Genomic DNA, 22,327 nt, shown 5'->3' on the forward strand with positions numbered 1-22,327 from the left:
TTCAGGGAAATATGATATATATATCTGATACAGGACATGTATCTCCTAACCAGTACGCTGAGGAACTTCAATACTCCGTTGTCAGGAGCAGACAAGATAATCCAGAAAGAAAACCGATAGACAAATACTGGATTTGAACAACCCTTTAGACCAAACAGATGTAACAGATACACACAGTACATTCCATGCAAAAGCACACCTGGCATTCTCCAAGACAGATCATATGTTAGGCCACAAAATCAGTCTTAACAAATTTAAGAAGCTTAAAATTATATTAAGTAATTTTTCTGACCACAAGAGTTTGAAACTAGAAATCAAAAATGGGAAGAATTTTGGAAAATTAACAAATATGTGGAAGTCAAATAGCATGCTGAACAACTGTGGGTCTAATGAGAAATTAAAAGGGAAAATTTAAAGTATGTTCAGACAAATGAAAATGGAAAGTCAACCTGTCAGAATGATGGGACTTAGCAAAACCATCTCCAAGAAACAAGCTCTTAGCAATAGAAAGTTCTTGAATAAATAACCTGATGTTACAATTCAAGGAAGTAGGGAGGGAAAAATAAAATAAACCCAAAGTTAGTAGAAGAAAGGAAATAATAAAGATCAGAGCAGAAATAAATGAAATGGGGATCAGAAAATCAATAGAGAAGATCAACAAAACTAAGCTTTTTTAAAAAAGATAAATCATGAAAACTTCAGTTAGACTAACAGAAAAAGACTCAAATAAAATCAGAAATAAAAGAGGAGATATTACAACTTTATACCACAGAATTAAAGGATTAGAAAAGATTGCTTTGTACAACTGTATGCAAACCAATTGGATGCTTCTGAGAAAGGGCAGCCTTACCAAGAATGACTCATGAAAAAATAGAAAATATTCAGTAACAAGAAAGGAGTTGAATCGGTAATTTAAAAATTCCCATCAAAGAAAAGCTAGAAGAAAATAAAGGGCAAAGTGTCCATGACATTCCTCCAGGCAATTTTATTTTAATGTTACTCCAAAACACAGGCAAAAATAGACAACTAGGGTCACATCAAGCAGAAAATCTTCTGCACAGCAAAAGAAACAATCAACAGATTTAAAAAAACACCTTAAAAACTGGCAGAAAATGTTTGCCAGTCACGTATCCGATAAGAGCTTCATATTCAAAATATATGAAGAACCCAAATAACTCACTAGCAAGAACACAAATAATCTAATTTTTAAAATTGGCAGATGATCTGAATAGGCATTCTCAAAAGAATACATATAAATGACCAGGAGTGTATTGAAAACGATCAACATGAAACTTGGGGAAAATGCAAGTTAAAAACAGTTATCACCTAGTGTCGCTTAGAATGGCTATTATAAAAACAAAACAGTACAAAGAGCCCGGCGTGGGCACAGATGTGGAGAACAGGGGTCCTTGCCCACTGCGGGGGCACAGCCACTGGGCAATGTGATGGAGGTCGCTGAGAGCCTGCGGAGGCCGTGTGCGTTGCTGGCCGCTTCTGCTGTCGATTCGGATGATCCGAAGCTAAGTCAGAGAAGCACCGAGCAGCATCGTTTACAACATTCAAGAGGCAGACTCAGCCTCAGAACCCAGCCTCAGGTAAAGGCGTACAGAGCACGTGGTGCTGGTCCGCAGCAGGGGAAAGGAGCGAATCCTGTCCTCTGCAAACGTGGGTGAACCTGGAGGGCACGGTGTGAAGGGAAAGAAGCCAGGTACAGAAAACAAACACTGCGTAGCCTCCCTTCCTAGAAGTGCTAACCACCTGCAGGTACAGGAGGATGGTGGTTACGGGGCTGGAGGCCTGAGTGTGGAGGAGGAATGCCAAGGTGGCAGACAAAGGTTACCAAGTTTTGGCTGGGCAGAGAAACTACGGCTGAGAGACCTGTCGCAGGACTGTGATAGGCAAGGACACTACCCAGCTCCAGTGTCTAAACGGGTGTGCAGATACCAGGGGAACTGAGAGCTCTGCTGCGGGCCCAGGGGAGGGAAAGGTGTTCACTTCTTAAGTGTGGCTCTAACTTCCCCAAGCCCCACTTTCTAACTCCCCTCCCGGGACCGTCCAGCACCTGGCCCTGTCTGATGGACGGTGGAACGGCTGTAGAATCCGGCTTCCCAAAGTCCATGAGTGAAGAGGTGGGATGAGGGTCTGATGGGGGTGGGAGGCCAGGCCAGGACTCCCCGCCCACCCCACAGCTCTTGCAGTAAGGCCCTGAGCAAAACCCTGCACCTCTGAGGGGACACTCATGTCCCTGAACAAAGCAAATACAGACAAGGCTGCACGGTGCTCTTTTGAGGCAGCTTCAGTGCCACCCACCCCAAACGCCCAGGAGGGCCCCGATGCGACGAGGCTCCTGTTCACCAGGCCTTACCGGGCCAGAGCTCTGTCCTGCAGCCTGGGGCTGCTGATCCAGCGGATTCAGGGTTCAGCTTCCACCCTAAAAGCAACAGCCTGCTGGCCACAGGAGCCGGGAGCTTGCCAGGCGCAGGGCCGGCTCGGGCCGTAAACACTTCCTACTGGCGGGAGGGGAAAGAGGCTGTGGTCCCCTGGGTCCCCGGACTCTGTTCCCTGCTCCTGTTCCAAGTGGCCATTGAGGAATCTGGCCTGGAGAGTGGGAACTCCCAGGCTGGCAGGACACACCGTCCGAGGCCCTGGCTGTCCGGCCCCGCACACGGGCCGCTCCGCTGTTGGGCAATGCTATAATGGTTATTTCCAGTATTTTGCAAGAAGCTATGTTTATGTGGTGTTTGCCACTGGCAGTTTGCTGGTGGTTTGCGATGGGTGCCAAGCCAGCCTCCCCGGCCTGCTGCTCTGGAAGTACATGAGGGCATCTGGGGCTGAGCAGCCCCCTTTGGAGCCGGGGAGCAGAGGCATCAGTCAGAGGGCAAAGCCCTGGGTAGCTGGGTGTTGTGGCCTCCACCTTGCCCAGCCAGGCCCTCTTCTCGCTCTCACAGACAGGCCGGACCAGTCCGTGTGGCCACTGCCACCACCATCTCTGTGTTGTTAGTGTGCCTGATCCCAAGGCCCTTGGCTGGGTGTGCAGAGGTAAACCTGACAGGCAGACCCTGCCCCTGCTGTCTGCTAATGGACTCCAGGCTGGTCACCGCCCCTGGCTGTCGTGACCCTATGTCCCCTCCTCACCAGCAACTCTAGGCTGCACTTAAAGGCCAATCCAGGAGCTGGCAAGCTGCCTCAGCTCCTCCCCTAAGACCCCTGTCCATGTTGCATTGATCCTCTTGTGCTGACATCCCATAATGCTATGGCCTCTTTCCATCCATCCCTTGGGCCAAGTCACCTCCATTTCCATGGAGTCAGGGCCAAAGCTTCCACCTGGATTCCTCACTGTCCCTTCCCATCCTCACTCCTACACATGCTCACACCCCACAGCACACAGAGGGGACTCCTGACATCACAAGCTCCCTGGCTCCCAGGGGCTCTCAGCCTCTCCAGCCCCATCTCCCCAGCCCCATCTGCCATGAACACACCCTCCTGCTCTGAAATACCCCAGCCAGCTCCTCAGCCTCCAGGGCTGCCCTTCCAGCCTAACAAGGGGCTTGTCAACCCAGTTGACCCAGATTTGGAATGGTCATCGGAGTGGGCAGGAGAGTACCAGGTCCCCTCAAATCCTCCCAGCAGCTGGCATGCACTCACCAGGTGAGTCATCAGTCCCAGCTGTCTATTGCCTGTCTATTGCCCGCCTCTCAGCCATCCAGAATCCAGGGTCTCCAGGTTTGTTCCCCGGGGGGAATGGGGCTCCCCTAGCAGGGGTGTGTCCCGCAGCTCAGAAATGGAAGTCTCACCCCAGAGATAAACCCACTCGTTAAGTGCAATTTATTTTTGACAAAAATGCCTAGAACATGTCTGGATAAAAGACAGTTTCTTCAATAAATGATGTTGGAAAAAGTGGATATCTATATGGGAAAAATATAATTAGTCCCTCATTCATACCATGTACAAAACCAACTCAAAATGAGTTAAAGACTCAAATGTAATATGTACAACTCCAAAACCATTAGAAAAAGTGGGAAAGGTCCATGCTGTTGGTTTAAGGAATGATTTTTTTTTGGATTTACCCCCAAAAGCATCAGCAATAAAAGCAAAAATAGATAACCGGTATTACATCAAACTGCACACAAGGAAGCGATCCACAGCACGAGGGGGTGACTTAGAGAACACTGAGGTTAATAAAATACAGCCTTTCTTTTATTTACTTATTTATTTCTTGTCTTTCTGAGACCAATTTCACTGTGCTCTTCTGGCTGAGCTCATTTCATAGCCCAGGGTGATCTGGAATTTGGGAATTTGCAATGATTCTCCTGCCTCAGCCTCCTGAGTGGTGGAATTACAGGCATGTGCTGCCATGCCCTGCTATAAGGTTAATAAGATAGTTAAAGAATTCAGCTAATAACAAGAAAACAAATGGCCCAATTAAAACCAAACAAAGGACTGGAATAAACATTTCTCAAAAGACGGCATGCAAATGACCAACAGGTACATGGACGAAAATTTCAGTAAGCATCAAGGAAACACAAATCCAAACCACAGTAAGCTATCACCACACACCTGTCAGAGCAAAACACATTTAAAAAATCTCTGGTATCTAGGCACAGATGTGATGTAAGCAATGTGGAAGGGCCATCCACACTCCCCCGCCCACCACAGAGCTTTGCACAACAGCCAGGGATAGACAGTGTCCACGGTGGCTGAATAGATACAGAAAAAGAGGCGTGATCACAAAACTCAGGAAATATGCAAACTTTTACTGAATATTATTTCAGCAAAAGACACATTGCCATGAATTCTGTTCAATATGCTTCCTCCTTTCAAAAACATGTCTCCCACCATCCTGGCCACTTTCTGGAGCAGTCCTGAAAGTCCTCTTGTATGAGCGTCTGCAGTTGCGCTTTTGCTGTCACCTTGATGCCCCAAATAGATTCAAAGCGCTTTCCTTTCATGCCATCCGACCTCAGGATGGGCTGCACGGTGCCAGCCAGACCCAGCCAGTAAGGTGGGTGAGGACACACAGTGGTGCTTTCATCCGACAGAAAGTGCCATAAATATTCCCAGTAAGTTCAAGGCTTGGAGACAGTCTCAGTGACAGTCACAAAGAAGAACCTGTAGAACTGCTTCAGCGAGTGGCAAAAACAAGAGGAAAAACGTGCTCTGAGCAAAGGGAGGTGAGGGGGTGCTTTGAGGTGCGTCATGGCAAGGTCTTTTACTGTAACACATGTTTTATTCTTTAAATCGTTCACTATACTTTCTGACATACATAGTCACAGTCTCACAGTGGAATAGCACCCAGATTTTAAAAAGAAGAGGCCTCTGATATTCGTGGCAGGATGGATGAACCTAGAGGACATTATGCTGAGCGCAACCAGCCAGGCATAAAAAGACAGACATCACGTGATCTATCTTGTAGGTGGGATCTAAAAAAGCCAATCACCATGCAGCCGACAGAGGCCGCGAAGTTGCCAGCGGCTGAGGAGTGCAGGCAGGAGGAGCTCATCAAAGGACACGAAATTTCAGCCAGAGAGGAGAACAGTGTGAAGGGTTCTGCTCTGCATCTCGGTGAGCATCATGGCTAGACAACTGGCAGCTGTACAGGGTGTCATGGAAAACCAATAGAAGATTTGAAGCATTCTCGCCATACAACGAACCAACCAACCAACCAATGACTGAGTATGTGGGGTGTATATATTAATTAACTTAATTTAAAACAACACATTTTATCATAAATAGGTGCAATTTGCATCTATTTTTCAATGAAAAGCAAGCAAGCAAACAAAAATAATAAGAGCAGTCTTTTTACAAGGTCCCAATCTGAGACCGAAAGGCTCTGGGAGGGTGCTCTGTGAGGGTCGTTGGGGAGGGATGGGACGGCTTCCCCTCCAGGGCAGGGTCTTGCTCCAGTCACGCCCTGGGCCTGCTTCCCTCTGTGGGGCTTCTGGAGGAGCTGAGTGGTCACCCTTGGCCGGCGCCCGCCCTTGCCTGGCTCCCCTCCCTGAATGTCCTTGCAGGTGTGGCTTCTTCACTCTGGGCCTGGAGAGGCCTTTGGGATTCAGCTGTCCCTTCTCTGGCACTCTGCCCCTTGTGTGGGGCGGGCTCTCCCTCCTTCCCCACCCAGTCTGCCTGTGCCCAGGCTCAGAGGGGCTGCAGCAGTGCATTCGTTCAGAGTGGGAAATAAAGATGTGATCCCAGGAAGAGGATCATACGCAGGTGTGCGTCCACCTGTGCACTGGCTTGAGGGGCTGTGTGCAGCTGCGGTGAAGTGTTAGGCAGGCTTGGAGCCGCCTCCATCCTGGGAAGCCTTCTGACATTGGGCTTGATTACAGGTCCTGTCTCCTAGGTCCAGGCCAAGGACCAGATGACTCATTAAAAACAGCACCGGACACAAGGCACCCTAAACACCACCTGCGATGAACAGCCCTGTGATTGCTGTCATTGACGCCCTGGGATGGCATTCAAGGGGTACCCTTGCAGCAACCAAACCTACAACCCTGATGATGGGACAGGCGCCTCCCCAGCCAAATTCTCAGCCTCAGCCAAAGATCCAGCAGACGCCCTGGGTGGTTCTGAGCCTCATGAAATCTTGAGTCATGAGTTTCCAATTCTGTAACAGATGGCTGCACATTCAAACAACCCCTGTCTAACATGGAAGTCAGATCCAAAGTGGTTCTCAAGGAACCATCAGGGCTGCATTCCTCCCGCAGTCACCAAGGGAAGATGACTCCTTTCCTTTCCCAGCTTCCGGAGATCATCAGTAGTCCTTGGTGTGAATCCCCTTCCTCCATCCTCCAAATCACAGTGTGGCATCTCCCAGTCTCTCTCTCTCTCTCTCTCTCTCTCTCTCTCTCTCTCTCTCTCTCTCTCTCTCTCTTACCTCTGCTTCTGTTTCCACATCTCCTCCCCATCTTATGTCTCTCACACTTCTGCCTCCTCTTTAGAGGGACATCGTGATGACCCTGGACCCACACACTGGATCATCTCTCTATCCCAAGATCTATAACTAATTCATATCAGCAAAGACCCACTGGCTGTGTACAGTAGTGTGTTCCCCAGGACACAGTCAGCTTTCCATTATTTGGTCAACCACATTTGAGCCCTAGCTTGTGCCCTTAACACAGTGGGAAGGAAACGTGGTCCTTTTCCTGCAGAAGCTGGCCTGGCCATCCCAGCTGGGCCAAGGTAGTCTACTGTCAGACATCAGCCACCTCACAGAACCCCAAACTGTGACGATGATGATGGAAAGAGACAAGGCCAAGCAACTTTAGGACTATGTCAAAGCACAGATAAAAGGTCATTCTGTCACTTGCCAAATCCAAATAGCCCCATCTTGCCTGAAATGAATAGCAGCCCCTGCCTTGCCAAATCTAGCTTTATCTTTGTCTGGGTCACTTTCTCACTGCTGATACACAGTCCCTGACAGCCACAGCTTGAGGGTGGGCGGTTCAGCTTGGTTCATGGTTCAGTCCATAGTCAGCTGGGTTCAAGGCAGAGAAGGCATGGCAAAGGGGTGTGGTGGAGAAAAACCTGCTCAAAGCACAGTAGTCAGCGAGCAGAGAAAAAAGACGAGAGCTGGACAGGAAGATGCAACCTCTCCTGTCATGGTCCCAGTGACCCACCTCTTCTAAACATACCTTATTGCTTAACAGGAAGTCAGTTATAAGTCCCCATGATTCAGTCAACAATGAGCACTGAAGGTCATTAGGGCACGTTACCAACCTAACCCTAACCACCTTCACTCTAATCTGCTCTCCCTTGGATAAGACTTAGGAGAGTGCTGTGAATGAGGTGTGTAACTAGGTGTGCCTCACATTCATCTCCACTCAACAAAGGATCCAAAATGACGTTCTGACTACGAGTCTAAACAAGAGGGGTGGAGGACCAGAGTGAGAGGAAAGCTATGAGGCACGGGACCAGAAGAGCACCATAGAGGAGAAGCACTTGCCTGTGATTGCATTTCCTAGGCTGGGATCTCCAAAGCAGCAGGGACTTCCTTCCAAGGGGGACAGGTAACAGAGGCCCCAGAAGCCCCCACCATGCCGTGGACACCGGCAGTCTCCAGTCCTTCAAAATCTCGCAGTGCTCACAGGCCCTGAGCCAGGTGTAGAGAATGGCCTATGGTTCACCAGACTGTCCCACTCCAGGGAAGGAGCCTGTGTTGTTTCCCAGGCCCCCACGATGCATGCTGCTGGGCCACAGCTCCATCTTGAAAGTGAGCCCCACTGGAGTGTATCCTATGCCAGGGGCCTTTGGCTGCCATAACACACTATCTCCAAGGCTTTGCCATCACATATCTGGGTCCTGTGAAATAGTCATAACCCCACTGCTTGACCCCACAGTGGGCCCTGCCACTCAAGGAATGGACAGTTACACACAGAGCACTCCCCTCATGTGTGGTCCTGGATTGAGAAGCAGCCCAGGACCTGGTCTCCAGTAAGGCTGCCCCCAAAGCCACTGACTCACCATGCACTGCCCCTCAGCTTGGGAAGTAACCTTGTGCCTCACCAGCAGCAATGCCATCAATGCCACAGATTCCTACAACACTGGACACCAAAGCATGTACAGGGATCAGTGAGGTTAGTAACAAATGAAGAAACAGCACAGAGATTTGCTACTGCACCCACCCAGATCTGAGGCCGACACAGCCGACCAACCATACATCCCAGGACCCCCCACAGGAGGAAGTCTCCCTGTTTCCATATGTGCACGGAGGTCAGCATTGTGTGCAAGAGACATCAAACATCAGGGAAACATGCTCTCACCAAAGGAACAAAATAATCTCCAGTGACTGACACCGGAGAAGGCAGAGTTTATAAAACGCCTCAAAACAGATTCATAATAATGACCACAGAAAACTCATCAAGCTACAACAGAATAGTGCTGGAAAATTTAATGAAATGAAAAAAGAAATCATGGTCAGAATGAGAAATTCAATGAAAAAAGAAACATTATAAAGAATCAGAAATTATAAATGATGAAGTAGAAACTGGCAGCAAAAGACAGCATCTCTGGGACCTGGAATTAGATCCTTGGGGAACAACAACAATTTGGTGAAGAAAGAAAGGAGGTGGAGGCGGAGGAGGAGGAGGAGGAGAAGGGGGGGGGAGGAGAAGGAGGGGGAGGAGAAGGAGGGGGAGGATGAGGAGGGGGGAGGAAGTAGCTCTCTGGGAATTGGGATGGAACTGATGGGAAAACTAAACTATAGAGAAGCTGGAAAAATGGATGAAAACAGAGAAAAGAGTGAAGCCACCTGCAAGCTGATCCCAGCTCCTGGACAGGGGACCTGCCTCCCTTACACAAGGTAAGGGTAGAGCGGGCCGGCAGCTGGAGGGAGAAGTGGTGGCTGGGCTGGCAATGGTAGCCCCCAGAAAACCCATGGCTACCACACACAGTGAGACAGCATGGGAGTTTCCTCTGAAAGGGATTCCTTCCACAAGGCAGCCTAGCGGCGGAGAAGAAACCCAGTGAGGGTGTGTAGTCAGGAGCCATCAGGGACGGGATTAACTGGTGAAGACAGCACAGAACAATTTCCTAACAACTATGTTTCAACTGTGTAGGTTTCTGGTGTTAACCTACAGTAGACTGGGTAGGAGACAGCCACAAGAGATAGTCACAGAGAGCATGCGAGCTAGACGTGGAGCTCCTGAGGACTTCAGGTCCAGTCTAGGAAGGGTAAGGCTGTGTCCCACTTTCTTTGGTAAGAAGCTGGGCAGGGCATTCATGAAATTCAAGGGATCCATATATAAATCAAAGAAGTCAAATTATCATTATTTACAGGCAACATAATCCTTTACATATAAGACTCCAAAAAATTCCACCAAAAGATTGCTAGAATTAATAATTAAATACACCACTGTGGTAGGATAAAAAATTGACACACAAAATCAGTAGCATTCCTGAACACCAGCCATGAGGTCACTGAACAAGGAATTAGGAAACAGTGCCACCCACAATAGCATCAAGAAAAATTAAACACTTAGAATTAACCTAACCATGGAAGTACAAGGTTTCTATAAGAAAAACTACCATTTGTAATACAAATACATTGAAAAAGGCATCAGAAAATAGAAACATATCTCTTTCCTGAATAAGCAGAACCAACATAATGAAAATAGCCATACTTCCAAAACTGATATATAGATTTAATGCAATTTCAATCAAAATACCAACTACATACCCCAATGAGCTACAGAAGACAATTCCAACATTCATAGGGAAGCAGAAGAAATAGCAAAAGCAATCTTATGCAATAAGGGCAAAGAATCCCACATTTCAAGTTATATTACAAAGCAATAGTGAGAAGATCAGTGTGGTATTGGCACAACAACAGACATATGGACCAACAGGACAGAACACAGGAGCCAGAAACAAGCCCAGTACATTCACGTAGCTGAGTATTAACAAAAGGTCCCAATACATATATAGTCATAACGAAAGCCTTTTTACCAAATGGCACCGGGAAGAATGGCTATACACAGACAGGAGACTGAGTCCAGGCCCATAGATCTTACTGTATACTCAATTATAATCAAAAGACCTAAATATTAAAATGAAAACATAATCTTTTGGAAGATAAAACTGGTAAAATTCTGAAGTTATAGACAACTTTGAAACAGAACCCTAGCTGCAAAAGGAACATCAAGAATCAATAAATCTGATTATATTAATTTAAAAGTTTCTGAACAGCAAAGAGGGAAATTGTTTTTCAGCTGTACCACAGACTGAGAACTAATATCTAGAATATATTAAGATCTCAAAAACTTAGATTCCCCAGAATGAAAGACCTAATTAAAAAGTAGGCAACTGAAATGACTAGACCCTTCTTAGACGAAGAATGGCTAGCCAACACATACATGCAAAAATGTTCGACACCTTTGGTCATTATAGAAATGCAAATTAAAACAATACTGAGAGTCTGTCTCACTCCAGAAAAAAAAACTGCCATCACCAAGAAATCAAATAACAACAAATTCTGGTGAGGCAGCAGGGAAAAAGGAATCCTCCTACCTTTTTGGTGAGAGTGCCAACTACTACGACAAACTGTGGACAACAGTGTGGACTGCTCAGAAACCAAAAACCAAAAATTCTATTTGATCAAGCTATTCCCATTCTGGTTATCTTTCTAAAAGATTCAGAGACAACAACAAATTATAATGATGCCTGCCTGCCCATGTTAGCAGCAGCACAATTCATAATAGGTAAACCTCATACATGGCCTGTGTGCCCACTAACAGATGAATGGGTGAAGAAAATGCTTTATTTGCAAAATGTGTAATCTAAAATTAATTAGAATTAGTGAAAAGTCAGTAGACAGCACAAATGGCATTAAAAACCAGTTCACAGACATGATAGCAGAAAATTTTCTAAATACAGATAAAGGTTTATCATAAAAGCAAGCAAGGTATGTGAGACCCCAAATAACCATGATAAGAAAAGAAACGCCAAGGGAGATCATGGTCAAAACCCCACAAGTCCAACACAATAACACAATCATAAAAGGTGTTAGAGAAAGAGAATGAGTCACTTATAAAAGGAAACCTATTAGGATCATAGCAGATTTCTCAATATAAAACTTAAGGACAGAGTTAAGACCAGCAGTTTGGTTGTGGGGAAAAGCTGGATGCAGCAGGGAGCCTCTGGTTCCCAAGGGCCCACACAGGAGTGGCTGGTGAATGAGGTAAATGGGCACTGTACTCCATATCACACCCAGAACAGAAGCAGGCAGGTGGGGCCACCATTTTCCCCCAAAGGGCATTGGGTGAACCGCAGCAGCAAACAGGCCCAGGGTGCTTCCTTATCAGTGTCCCAGAGTGGAAGGAGGGAAGAGCCATCCAGAGTAAACAGCCAGCAGCGGGAGGAATTATGCTGAGAGGCAGAAGCTGGGACCACCTAGACTCCAGTCCAGCAGGCAGTAAAAATCAGTCTTCGCCCTAAATACAAAGAAGTAGAAGATTATACACCACAGCCAAATAGGATTCATCCTAGGGATACAGGGATGGAACACCATACACAAATCAATAGATGTAATAAACCACATCAATGAAGCCAAAGAGAGAAATCACAAGATCATCTCAAAGATCATCTTTGACTAAGTCACTCATTCATGACAAAACCCTATAGAAACTGGAATAGAAGATCTTTCTATCACTCTGATAAAAGCTGTTTAACCAACAGCCAACATAACACTAAATGGTCAAAACCAAAAGGTTTTACTCTAAAATCAGGAACAAGACAAGGACATCCATTACCATCACTCCTATTAAATATAGTCCTGGAAATATTAGGCAGAGCAATTATACAAGAGAAAGAAATAAGGATAGGAAAGGAAGTTCATTTATAATTATTTGTGGATGACACCATAGTCTACATAGAAGATCCCAAAAACTCCACCAAAAGACTTCTAGATTTAATAGCCAAGTTCAGTTAGTATAGCTATACACAAAGTCAATACTCAAAAGTCAATAGTATTCCTGTACACAAACAGCAAATTTACTGAAAGACAAATTAGCAAAACAACAGGTTTAACATAGTTTTGGAAAAAAGTGAAATACTTAAGACTCAATCTAACAAAATTATGGTACTCTGAAAAAGGAGATCAAACAGGATATTAGAAAATGGAAAGCTCTCTTTCTGGTTAGTGCTTTGCAGTTTGTGGCTGCCATAAACTGTAGTCGCCGTGCCACTGTGCTTGGAGCCAACTGAGTATGGACTGAAACCTCCAAAGTTTCACAACAGCCTTCCTTCCTGCTGATGTGGACACCAAGACCAGAGTTAAGACGGAGCGAGAGGGCCTCAAAGATTGAAGAAGAGATGCTTCAGTTCACACTGCTGACAACTGGGAACTGGGCCACTCAGAGCCATTTATTCTCCGTAGCCTCATATCTTCTATTCCACATTTTAATGTGGGTTTTACTGTTGCATAGTCAAATGTTTCAAGATAAGAGTTTTGGGTCACCTTAATAATATCTTCTCTGGGACTTCTGGGAGAACATGGCGGACAGATAGCAGCAGCTTTGGAGGCTCTCTGAGAAACCGCACTTAAAATCCAGGAATGGTGCTGGGCGAGAAATCCTAAGCAAGGGGAGATATACTTTGCCGACTCAGGAATGAACTAAACTAAGATAAACCAACTGGAAATGCAATCTTGGTGATATAACAGGAACAGATAAGGTCTCAGCGCAGATGCTGGACCCCGTGCCACAGGAAGCTGTGGTTTGAATTTCCTGCAGCCGCTGTTACGTCCCAATCAGTGTGGCAAGGAGAGAGGCATGAAAGCTGTGAGAGTGGGAAGCGGTGAATGGAGTTGAGAGTGGGACTGGCCGGGAGCCCTGCATCAACCTGTGGTGAGTGAGTGGATCAGGGACCCTTCCATAGAGTAGGAGGCTTCAGCAAAGGACATACTGGGACAAGGCAGACTAGCCGGAACAGGTTGTTGCAGTGACTTCAGTCACATATTCCCCTCTCAAGCGGGATTGGTGGGGAGTGCCCGGCCTGTATGATGCTGCTGACTAAGACCTAGTAGGCTAGCCCAAACCAGGTCCCAGTACCTAGAGGTGTACCCTAGCAGTGAAGCCTTCGGTAGGTTGACCTGGTGGGGTGGGCCCAGATAGGCTGCCCCGGTCCATGTCTCCCTAGTACAATCCAGTGGGTGGGAACACCTAACTGGTGCAATTCAAACAAACTGTAACCAACAAAGAAAGAAACTGGGCCTCCTATATTCACTTTAATAAAAAGAACAAAAAATATGGGAAGAGGGAGCAACAAGAAAGGATCCTTGGCCCCCAATCCTGAGAAACATGCAATATCAGAAATGGCACCAATAGACATAAAGCGATATCTCTAGAGCCTCATAGACCAGTTCAAAAATGAAGTTATTAATGACCTGAAGCAAGACATAAGTAGAATAGTTAGAGAAATGCTAAACACCACCCAAGAAAAAACAGATGATGCAATGGAAGAACAGAAAAAAGGGGAGAATTGTTTGATGGAGAAAATAGAGAAAACATAGAACACATGAAGCAGGTTCAAAGAGATTACCAGGAAACTAAAAACTCTATTGAAAACTGGCATAACAGCTTGAAAGAAACTAAGGACAGATTATCTGAACTGGAGGGCAGATTTGTAATATGGGAGCATGAAATGAAAAATTTCTTAAAAATAACAAAAAAACAAACAGCAATGATACAAAGGCTACAAGATGATAAGAGGATCTATAACTTAAGAATTAAGAACATAAAAGAAGAAGCAGGGACACAAACAAATGGACTACAAAAGCTATTCACAGAAATAATCCAAAAGAATTTCCCTAATTTAGCAAAAGGTAAAGATACTCAGATGTATGAGGCATACAGGACCCCAGCCACCTACAACCCAAACAGAGCTACACCCAGGCATATAATAATCAAAATTCCAGAAATCCAATATAAGAACAGAATACTAAAAGCCATCAGAGACAAGAAACAGATCACTTACAAGGGAACACCCATCAGAATTACAGCAGACTTCTCGGCACAAACCATCAAATCACGAAGAGTGTGGGGGCAAATAATTCAAGCTTTGAAAGATAATAGCTTCCAGCCAAGATTGATATATCCTGCACAACTGTCCCTAGAAATTGATGGAAAAACAAGGTGCTTCCAGGATAAAGAGGAACTAGGGGAATTTGCAACCACCAATTCAACTTTACAGAGAATACTGCAGGATATTCTAAAAAGGAAAATGCCAAGATTCCAGAAATAGTGGCAGAGAGGCCACAATGAATGGAGCAGAAAGAGAAATGAAGAAGACAAACTGACAACAAACGACAGAAAAAGATCTCAACAGAAATGAGGCAGAGAAGATTGGATGATAGGAACAGCTATTTTGGAGAAAACAAGACATCATAATAGCTAGTGCTGATTTAGTATCATCTTGTCTTGCAGTCCCATCAAACTTGTATTCTTCTGTCTCCATCAGTCTTAACATGTTGTATCTTATTGGATTTTATTATATATGATAATATAAGTAAAAACTTTTATAGATAAGGAGATTATACAGAAATCATTGTTCATTTTCTGTTAATTGGCTCTAAATACCCTGTAATAATGTCATTCTCTTGAATGGTTTTATAGTGTCTTGGTATGTTTGGTGCTACAGTATACGAAGTTATACGCAAAGATTTCAAGGAAAGAGACACTATGGTAACTATTTTTATGTCAGGATATCTTGTGGTGAAACACTATTTTGCTTACATGGTTATGTTTTGACCTGTGCTGTTCTGTTGCTATGCCCTCTTTTATCTCAATTCTCCCCCCCCCCTTTTAAAAATTATTTACTTTTTTCTTTTTATCTTTTTAATTAAGGGAAAAATAAATAAAAAAATAGCGGGATACATTATAGTAACCTACTTTGATTTGCTATTAACTTGATTTGAAATCCTGTATTGCCCTCACCATCTTGTTTTGACCGATTTTCCCTGATTTTTGACTGATATTCTGCTTTGCTTGATAGTACCAAGTTCAAAAGTATAGGCAACAACTGTGAAGACAATAAGATTCATTATGACACCCATTCCGGTTGACTATTATCTTCTTTTAAAGTCCTGTAATGTCTTCAATGCTTTGGTTTTATTCTTTACTGTTTTGTTCAATTTTATTATAATTGATGATATACGCAATTCTTTTTAAGATAGCAAGAGGCAGTATGGTAACCATTGTTGATCACTTTGTATTTTGTTTTTACATTATCTATTATGTCCATCCTTTTGATTTGACTGACTCTGTTCTGATATGTCACATTTGGTTTTGCCCTCTTCAAAAAAAGTAATCAGAACTGTGGGAATAAAAAAAAAACCCAAAATGTGTAATTGTCATTGTACAAAATAAAAGAAAAGAAAGTGCTATAAAGGTTATAACTGCATATATGTTTAAGTGTATAAGACAGATAACCATATTACTGAGTTTTGGATCACTGAACAAAACTGTTTGCACTCTCACTGTTTGTAATTCCACTTTATATGCTTCAATTTTGTAACTTGAACAACTATTTCTAAGATGAGAATATGTAATCTATTAACTAGTGACTTCTTACTGTTTACTTTTTAAATTTTGCATTACTTGTACCCTTTTTCTGTTTTCTTCTTTTTCTCCTGAAATAAAAAAAAAAAGAAAATGAAAAGATATTCCTTGCTCATTGATAGGGAGAACCAACATAGTGAGAATGAATGGCCATACTCCCAAAGTTGTTATATAAGTGGGCATGGTGGAGCATGCTTGTAACTCTAGCACTTGGGAGGCTGAGACACGAGGGTCATTGTGAGTTCAAGACCACCTTGGGTTACAAACTGACCTAAGGCTAGTCTGAGGTACATAGCAAGGCCCTGCTCAAGGAAAACCCAGGAAAAACAAAATTGTTAGCAGATTTAGCACAATAACAATCAAAATACCATTATCATATCTCATATAACTAGAGAAAATATTCCTGAAATTCACAGGGAACCAGAAGAGACCTAGAATAGAAAAAAAAAATTCTTGCAACAGAGGCAAGACAAGGGGTATGATAATCCCTGAATTGAAATTATACTACAGAGCTACTGGGGTAAAAACAGCATGGTACTGCCATAAAACAGACAAAATAACAGACTAGGAGATGCAGAACCAATTCCAAACTTCCTCAGCTACCTTGTCTTTGAAAAAGTGGTCAAACATGTTCACTGTAAAAATGATAGCCTCTTTAGTAAATGGTGCTTGGAAAATTTGCTTTCCACATGCCAAATATCAAAACTAGACCTATGTCTCTTACCATGCACTAAAGTAAATTGAAAATGGATCCAAGTTCTAAATATTAAAACAGAAACACTAAATATGCTGGAAGAAAGAACAGGCAGAAGTCTTTAAGACATAGGTGTGGGTAAAGACTTCATGAGCAAACTACTGTTTGCATGAGAAATACTGCAAAGAATGATCAACTGGGATCTCATCTTATTAAAAAGCTTTTGCACAGCAAGAGAATTCAACAGAAGGAAAAGACAACTCACAGATTAGGAAAAAACTTTAGCCAGTTATCCCTCAGAGAGAGGACTAATATTTAGAACACAAAAAGAATTTTAAAAAATTAGAACCCTCAAGTTTTTGGTGCCGGTAATTGAACTCAGGGCCTACCAGACCCCTCAGGTTTAAAGACCCAATCAGAAAATGGACATGTGAGATCAAGAGACACATCACAGGTGAAGAATAGGAATGGCAAATAAATATATGAAGATACATTCAAGATCACTTCTCATTTAAGAGATGCAAATTAAAACAATGCTTAGATTCCATTTCACTCCAGAAGAATAGCTATTATCAGTCAACCAATAACAAATGCAGGTGAGGCTTGGGGAAAGTGCCTCTACTGCTGGTGGGAGTGTAGACTGGTGTAACCACTGTGTCAACAGTATGGTGAGTCCTCAAATGTTAGGATTATTTGGGGAAATGGTGGAATGGTGAGTAGCAGTGGGAAAAACCTCTTAAAGTTTTGGTGTCCAGACTCCAAAATACAGCAATATGAAGAAAAGAAGGAGGAGAAACATAGGAAGGATTTGAACTGAAACTTGAGACTCATGAAGAGATAATTAGGAAGCCAGAAAAAATAAGAACACCCATGATGATGGCCTTGCCACCATGGAGAAGCAGTAAGAAAACCATGCATCCCCATTCCCCATGTGCTGGCACAGGCCTTGCCAGCCAAGGAGAAGCAGTAAGGGAGCCATGCAGCCTCCCTGCACACCAGTGGAGGTCCTGAGGGCCAGGGAGAACCAGCAAGGAAGCCACCTCTGTCTCCAACAGGCTGCGATGACAATCACTAAAGTAGGGAAGCAACTGGACATTTGTCTTGATGATTGATTTTGCAAGCCTGGTGCTGGTAGCCTGAGCAAATATTTTAGTACAGTATACTAATGATGGTGGATTTCCTATTATCTATCACTGTTTTGTTTCACTTTACTGTTTTTATTCCCTTTAAAATTAAAAGAATAACTAGGATTAGAGGTCCCATTTGAACCAGCTATTTGTCTTGTGGGTATCTTCCTAGAAGAATTATTCCTAGAAAAATCTCATCCCATACAAGAAATGTGCATCCATGCTTATGTAGCACAGTTTGTAATAGTTACGTCTTGCAAAGAACCCAAATACCCATCAACCGAGCAATAGATAAAAATATTTTTTTAAAATACAGTGGAGTATTACTCAGCCATAGAAAGGATAAACTTGAAGCATTTCTAGGTAAATGGATGCTCTTTGAGACCATATTCTTAAGTAAAATAAATCATATGTGCATTGTCTCTCTGGTGTGAAAAACTGAAAACATAAATATGGACCAAATGTACAATAGATATTGTGAAGTCAAAAGCAATTGTTCAAAAGCAAAGAGGAACTAGGAAGGGGCAGAAGTAAGGTGTAGGGAGCCACTGAAGCTGGAGATTCATCACATGTGTGGTGCTAAGTCCAGCCTAGAAAAAGCAGAGAAATCAAAACAGTGTAAACAAGTTGTTCCAGCACTGAGAATGCAGGGGGCCCAGGCCTGCCAGGCAAACAAGTTGCTAGGCAATGGGGTTGGAATTGTCATTCTTCTTTGGAGGGTATAAGTAAACATGTGTCACTGGTTGAGCAGTTCCTTTTCTCCCATCAGAAGGAGGGTTCCACCTGACTCCAGCTTTGTCTTTTCTTTATTTTTCTCATCCTCTCACCACACCTTAACCCCAAGCACCTCAGGAGCTGCATTGGGTTGCTGCAGTAAGGAAGGAATAAAAAAGAAAAAGAAAACAACAATAAAAGTATGATAAAATGGGTATGAAAGGAACTTATTGAAATCTGGTAAGAGCCATTTAAAACCAACCTCCTGCGATCATCATAACAAATGGAGAAAAGGTGGAAGCTGTTTAAATCAATTCAGGCAAAAGACAAAGTTATCCACCATCACCACTCGTAGTCAATATAGTTTTCGATACATTAGCCAGAGTGATCAGACAAAAGAAAAGGAAAAAAAAGAAACATGTATAGGAAATAAAGGAGTCAAATTATCATTATTTGGAGATGTCTTTATCCTTTACATGAAGACACAAATAATTCACCAAAAGACTTCTTGAATCAATAACTAAATTCAGTAGTTAATCAGGATTACAGAAAAACCCAAAAGTCAATACTCAGCCACGGACCCCTAGATCAAGGCCGCTGGCCCATCCCTTGGCCTAGGATCACCTGGACCCTTGGACACATGGATCAACCCCATCAGCCTGCCACTTGGCCCCAGACTGCCTACAGCACCATGACATGCTTGCTACATGCCCGGCAGACACCTGGACCCAGGACACCTGCTGGCCCCTCTGGGACACTCCCTACTTCCTGGACCTAATACTGCTGTTGATCTTTGGCTCCCATCCTTTCTCCCAAAACCTTGGACTACAATGGATTAACCTTGTTAGCTTGATGGGAGTTTCAGTAACTGCCCCATCCTCACAGAGGATCTCAGCAGGCTCCAGTCAATGTGGTGAGTATGCCCATAAAATGGAGGTGTACAGTGGGTAAATAGGGACAGTAGTAAAGCTCCGTCCAACTAACTGTAAGACCTTGGAGAGTCTGGCAACAGTGAGGTGACTCCTTCCTGCAACATCAGGAAAAGTGAGGAGTGTGCCAATAAAGACTCACCCAACTTGGAGAAAATCAAAAGGGCTTATGAGACACACAGGCACACAATAAGGATACAATAGGGCCTCAGCCAACGCAAACAATACAGACAGGGAGATGTGGTGACCTTGAATAACCTGAAGATAAAGTAATAGCAGGAACTAAGAGTTGGCCTACATCAATGCTACTAGGCTAGTCAGCCCTGGAAGAATATAGGAATCACCCAACAGACCCTGCAGAAAGAATTCAGGCAACTGGCCCTCCTCTTCACTGTGGTACTCAGAAATCAGACAAACAACCACACAGTAGAACCCTAAGATCCACCCTACCAACAGTTGAGACTATTGGGATTGAAAGACCAAATAATTGCCCAAAGGGTGAAAATGACAAAATGAAAAAGCAAATGCAATCTCAAACATGTAGCCCATCAGGAGCAAGTACAGGTGAAACTGAAATAGAGGACTTTAAAAGTCATACCCCAGAAATCTCTGAAAAGATAGCAAGTGAAATAAAGAAACAAATTCATGGACTTCCGGGAGAACATGGCGGACAGACTGCAGCAGCTATGGAGGCTCTCTGAAAGACCCAGCTTAGAATTCAGGAATGGTGCAGAGTAAGGAATCATAAGCAAGAGGAGATATGCCCTGCTGACCCAAGAATGAACTGGGCTGAGAGAAACCAACTGGGAATGCAATCCTGGTGCTACAACAGGAACAGAAAAGCCTCAGTGTGGAAGCTGGAGCCTGCGCCATTGGAAGCCATGATTTGGGTTTCTTGCCGCCGCTGCTGCGTCTACATCAGCTCGGCAGGGAGACAGATGCACAAAAGCTCTGAGAATGGGAATCGGTGAACGGAGTTGAAAGTAGGACGGGCGGGGAGCTGTGCATTGACCTTCAGTGAGTGAGAAAAACTGGGACTCTTCCACGGTCTAGGAGACTCCAACAGAGGACATCCTGGGACCAGGCAGACTTGTGGGAACAGGGCGCTGCAGTGACTTCAGTCACGTATCCCCTCTCAAGCGGGATTGGTGAGCAGTGCCTAGACTAGGTGACGCTGCAGGCTGCCACCCAGTAGGCTAGCACAACCCAAGTCCCAGCACCTGAAAGTAGATTGACCTAGAGGGGTGGGCCCCGCATAGACTGCCTGGTCTGCAACTTCCTGCACTGCGTGCACTGCTGTGGGCAGGAACACCTAGCCAGCGCAATTCAATCAGACTGTGGCTGACGGGGAAGGAAGCTGGGGCTCCTATATATGCTTGCATATATAAGGAACAAAGAATATGGGAAGAGGCAGCAACAAGAAAGTGTCCTCAGCCCCCAATCCTGAGAAAGAGGCAACAGCAGACACAGCACCAATAGGCATAAAGCGCTATCTTGAGAGCCTCATAGACAAGTTCTGGAATGAAGTTATTAATGACCTGAAGCTAGACATAAGCAGAATAGTTAGAGAAATGCTAAGCACCACCCAAGAAAAAACAGATGGTGGAATGGAAGAACAGAAAAAGAGGGGAGAATTGTTTAATGGAGAAAATAGAGAAAGCATAGAATACATTAAGCAGGTTCAAAGAGATTACCAGGAAACCAAAAAGTCTATTGAAAACTGGCATAACAGCTTGAAAGAAACTAAGGACAGATTATCTGAACTGGAGGGCAGATTTGTAATATGGGAGCATGAAATGAAAAACTTCTCAAAAATAACAAAGAAACAAACAGCAGTAATACAAAGACTAGAAGATGATAAGAGGGTCTATAACTTAAGAATTAAGAACATAAAAGAAGAAGTAGGGACACAAACAAATGAACTACAAAAGCTACTCACAGAATAATCCAGGAGAATTTTCCTAATTTAGCAAAAGGTAAAGATACACAGTTGTATGTAGCATACAGGACCCCAGCCACCTACAACCCAAACAGAGCTACACCCAGGCATATAATAATTAAAATTCTAGAAATCCAGTACAAGAACAGAATACTAAAAGCCATCAGAGATAAGAAACAGATCACTTACAAGGGAACACCTATCAGAATTACAACAGACTTCTCGGCACAAACCATCAAATCATGAAGAGTGTGGGGGGAAATAATTCAAGCTTTGAAAGATAATAATCTCCAGCCAAGATTGATATATCCTGCACAACTATCCCTGAAAATTGATGGAAAAACAAGGTGCTTCCAGAATAAAGAGGAACTAGGGGAACATGCAACCACCAATTCAACTCTACATAGAATTCTGCAGGATATTCTAAAAAAGAAAAATATGAAGAATCCAGAAATAGTGGCAGAGAGGCCACAATGAATGGAGCAGAAAACAAAATGAAGAAGACAAACTGACAACTAATGACAGAAAAAAGAGCCCAACAGAAATGAGGCAGAGAAGATTGGATGATAGGAACAGCTATTTTGGAGAAAATGACGTCTTAAAGGGTAATACTGAGTTAGTATCATCTTGTTTTGAAGTCTCATCAAGCTTTTGTTCTTCTGTCTCCATTGGTCTAAATAGGTTGTATCTTATTGGATTTTATTATATATGATAGTTTAAGCAAAAACTTTTATAGACAGAGAGATTATACAGAAACCATTGTTCATTTTCTGTTAGTTGATTCTAAATACCCTGTAATACTGTCATTCTCTTAAATGGTCTTACATTGTTTTGATATATTTGCTGCTACAGTATACAAAGTTATACTCAAA

Source organism: Cavia porcellus, unplaced genomic scaffold (genome assembly GCF_034190915.1).
Source record: "Cavia porcellus strain 051 isolate PalLab524CR breed Dunkin Hartley unplaced genomic scaffold, mCavPor4.1 scaffold_31, whole genome shotgun sequence".
NCBI lineage: Eukaryota > Metazoa > Chordata > Mammalia > Rodentia > Caviidae > Cavia > Cavia porcellus.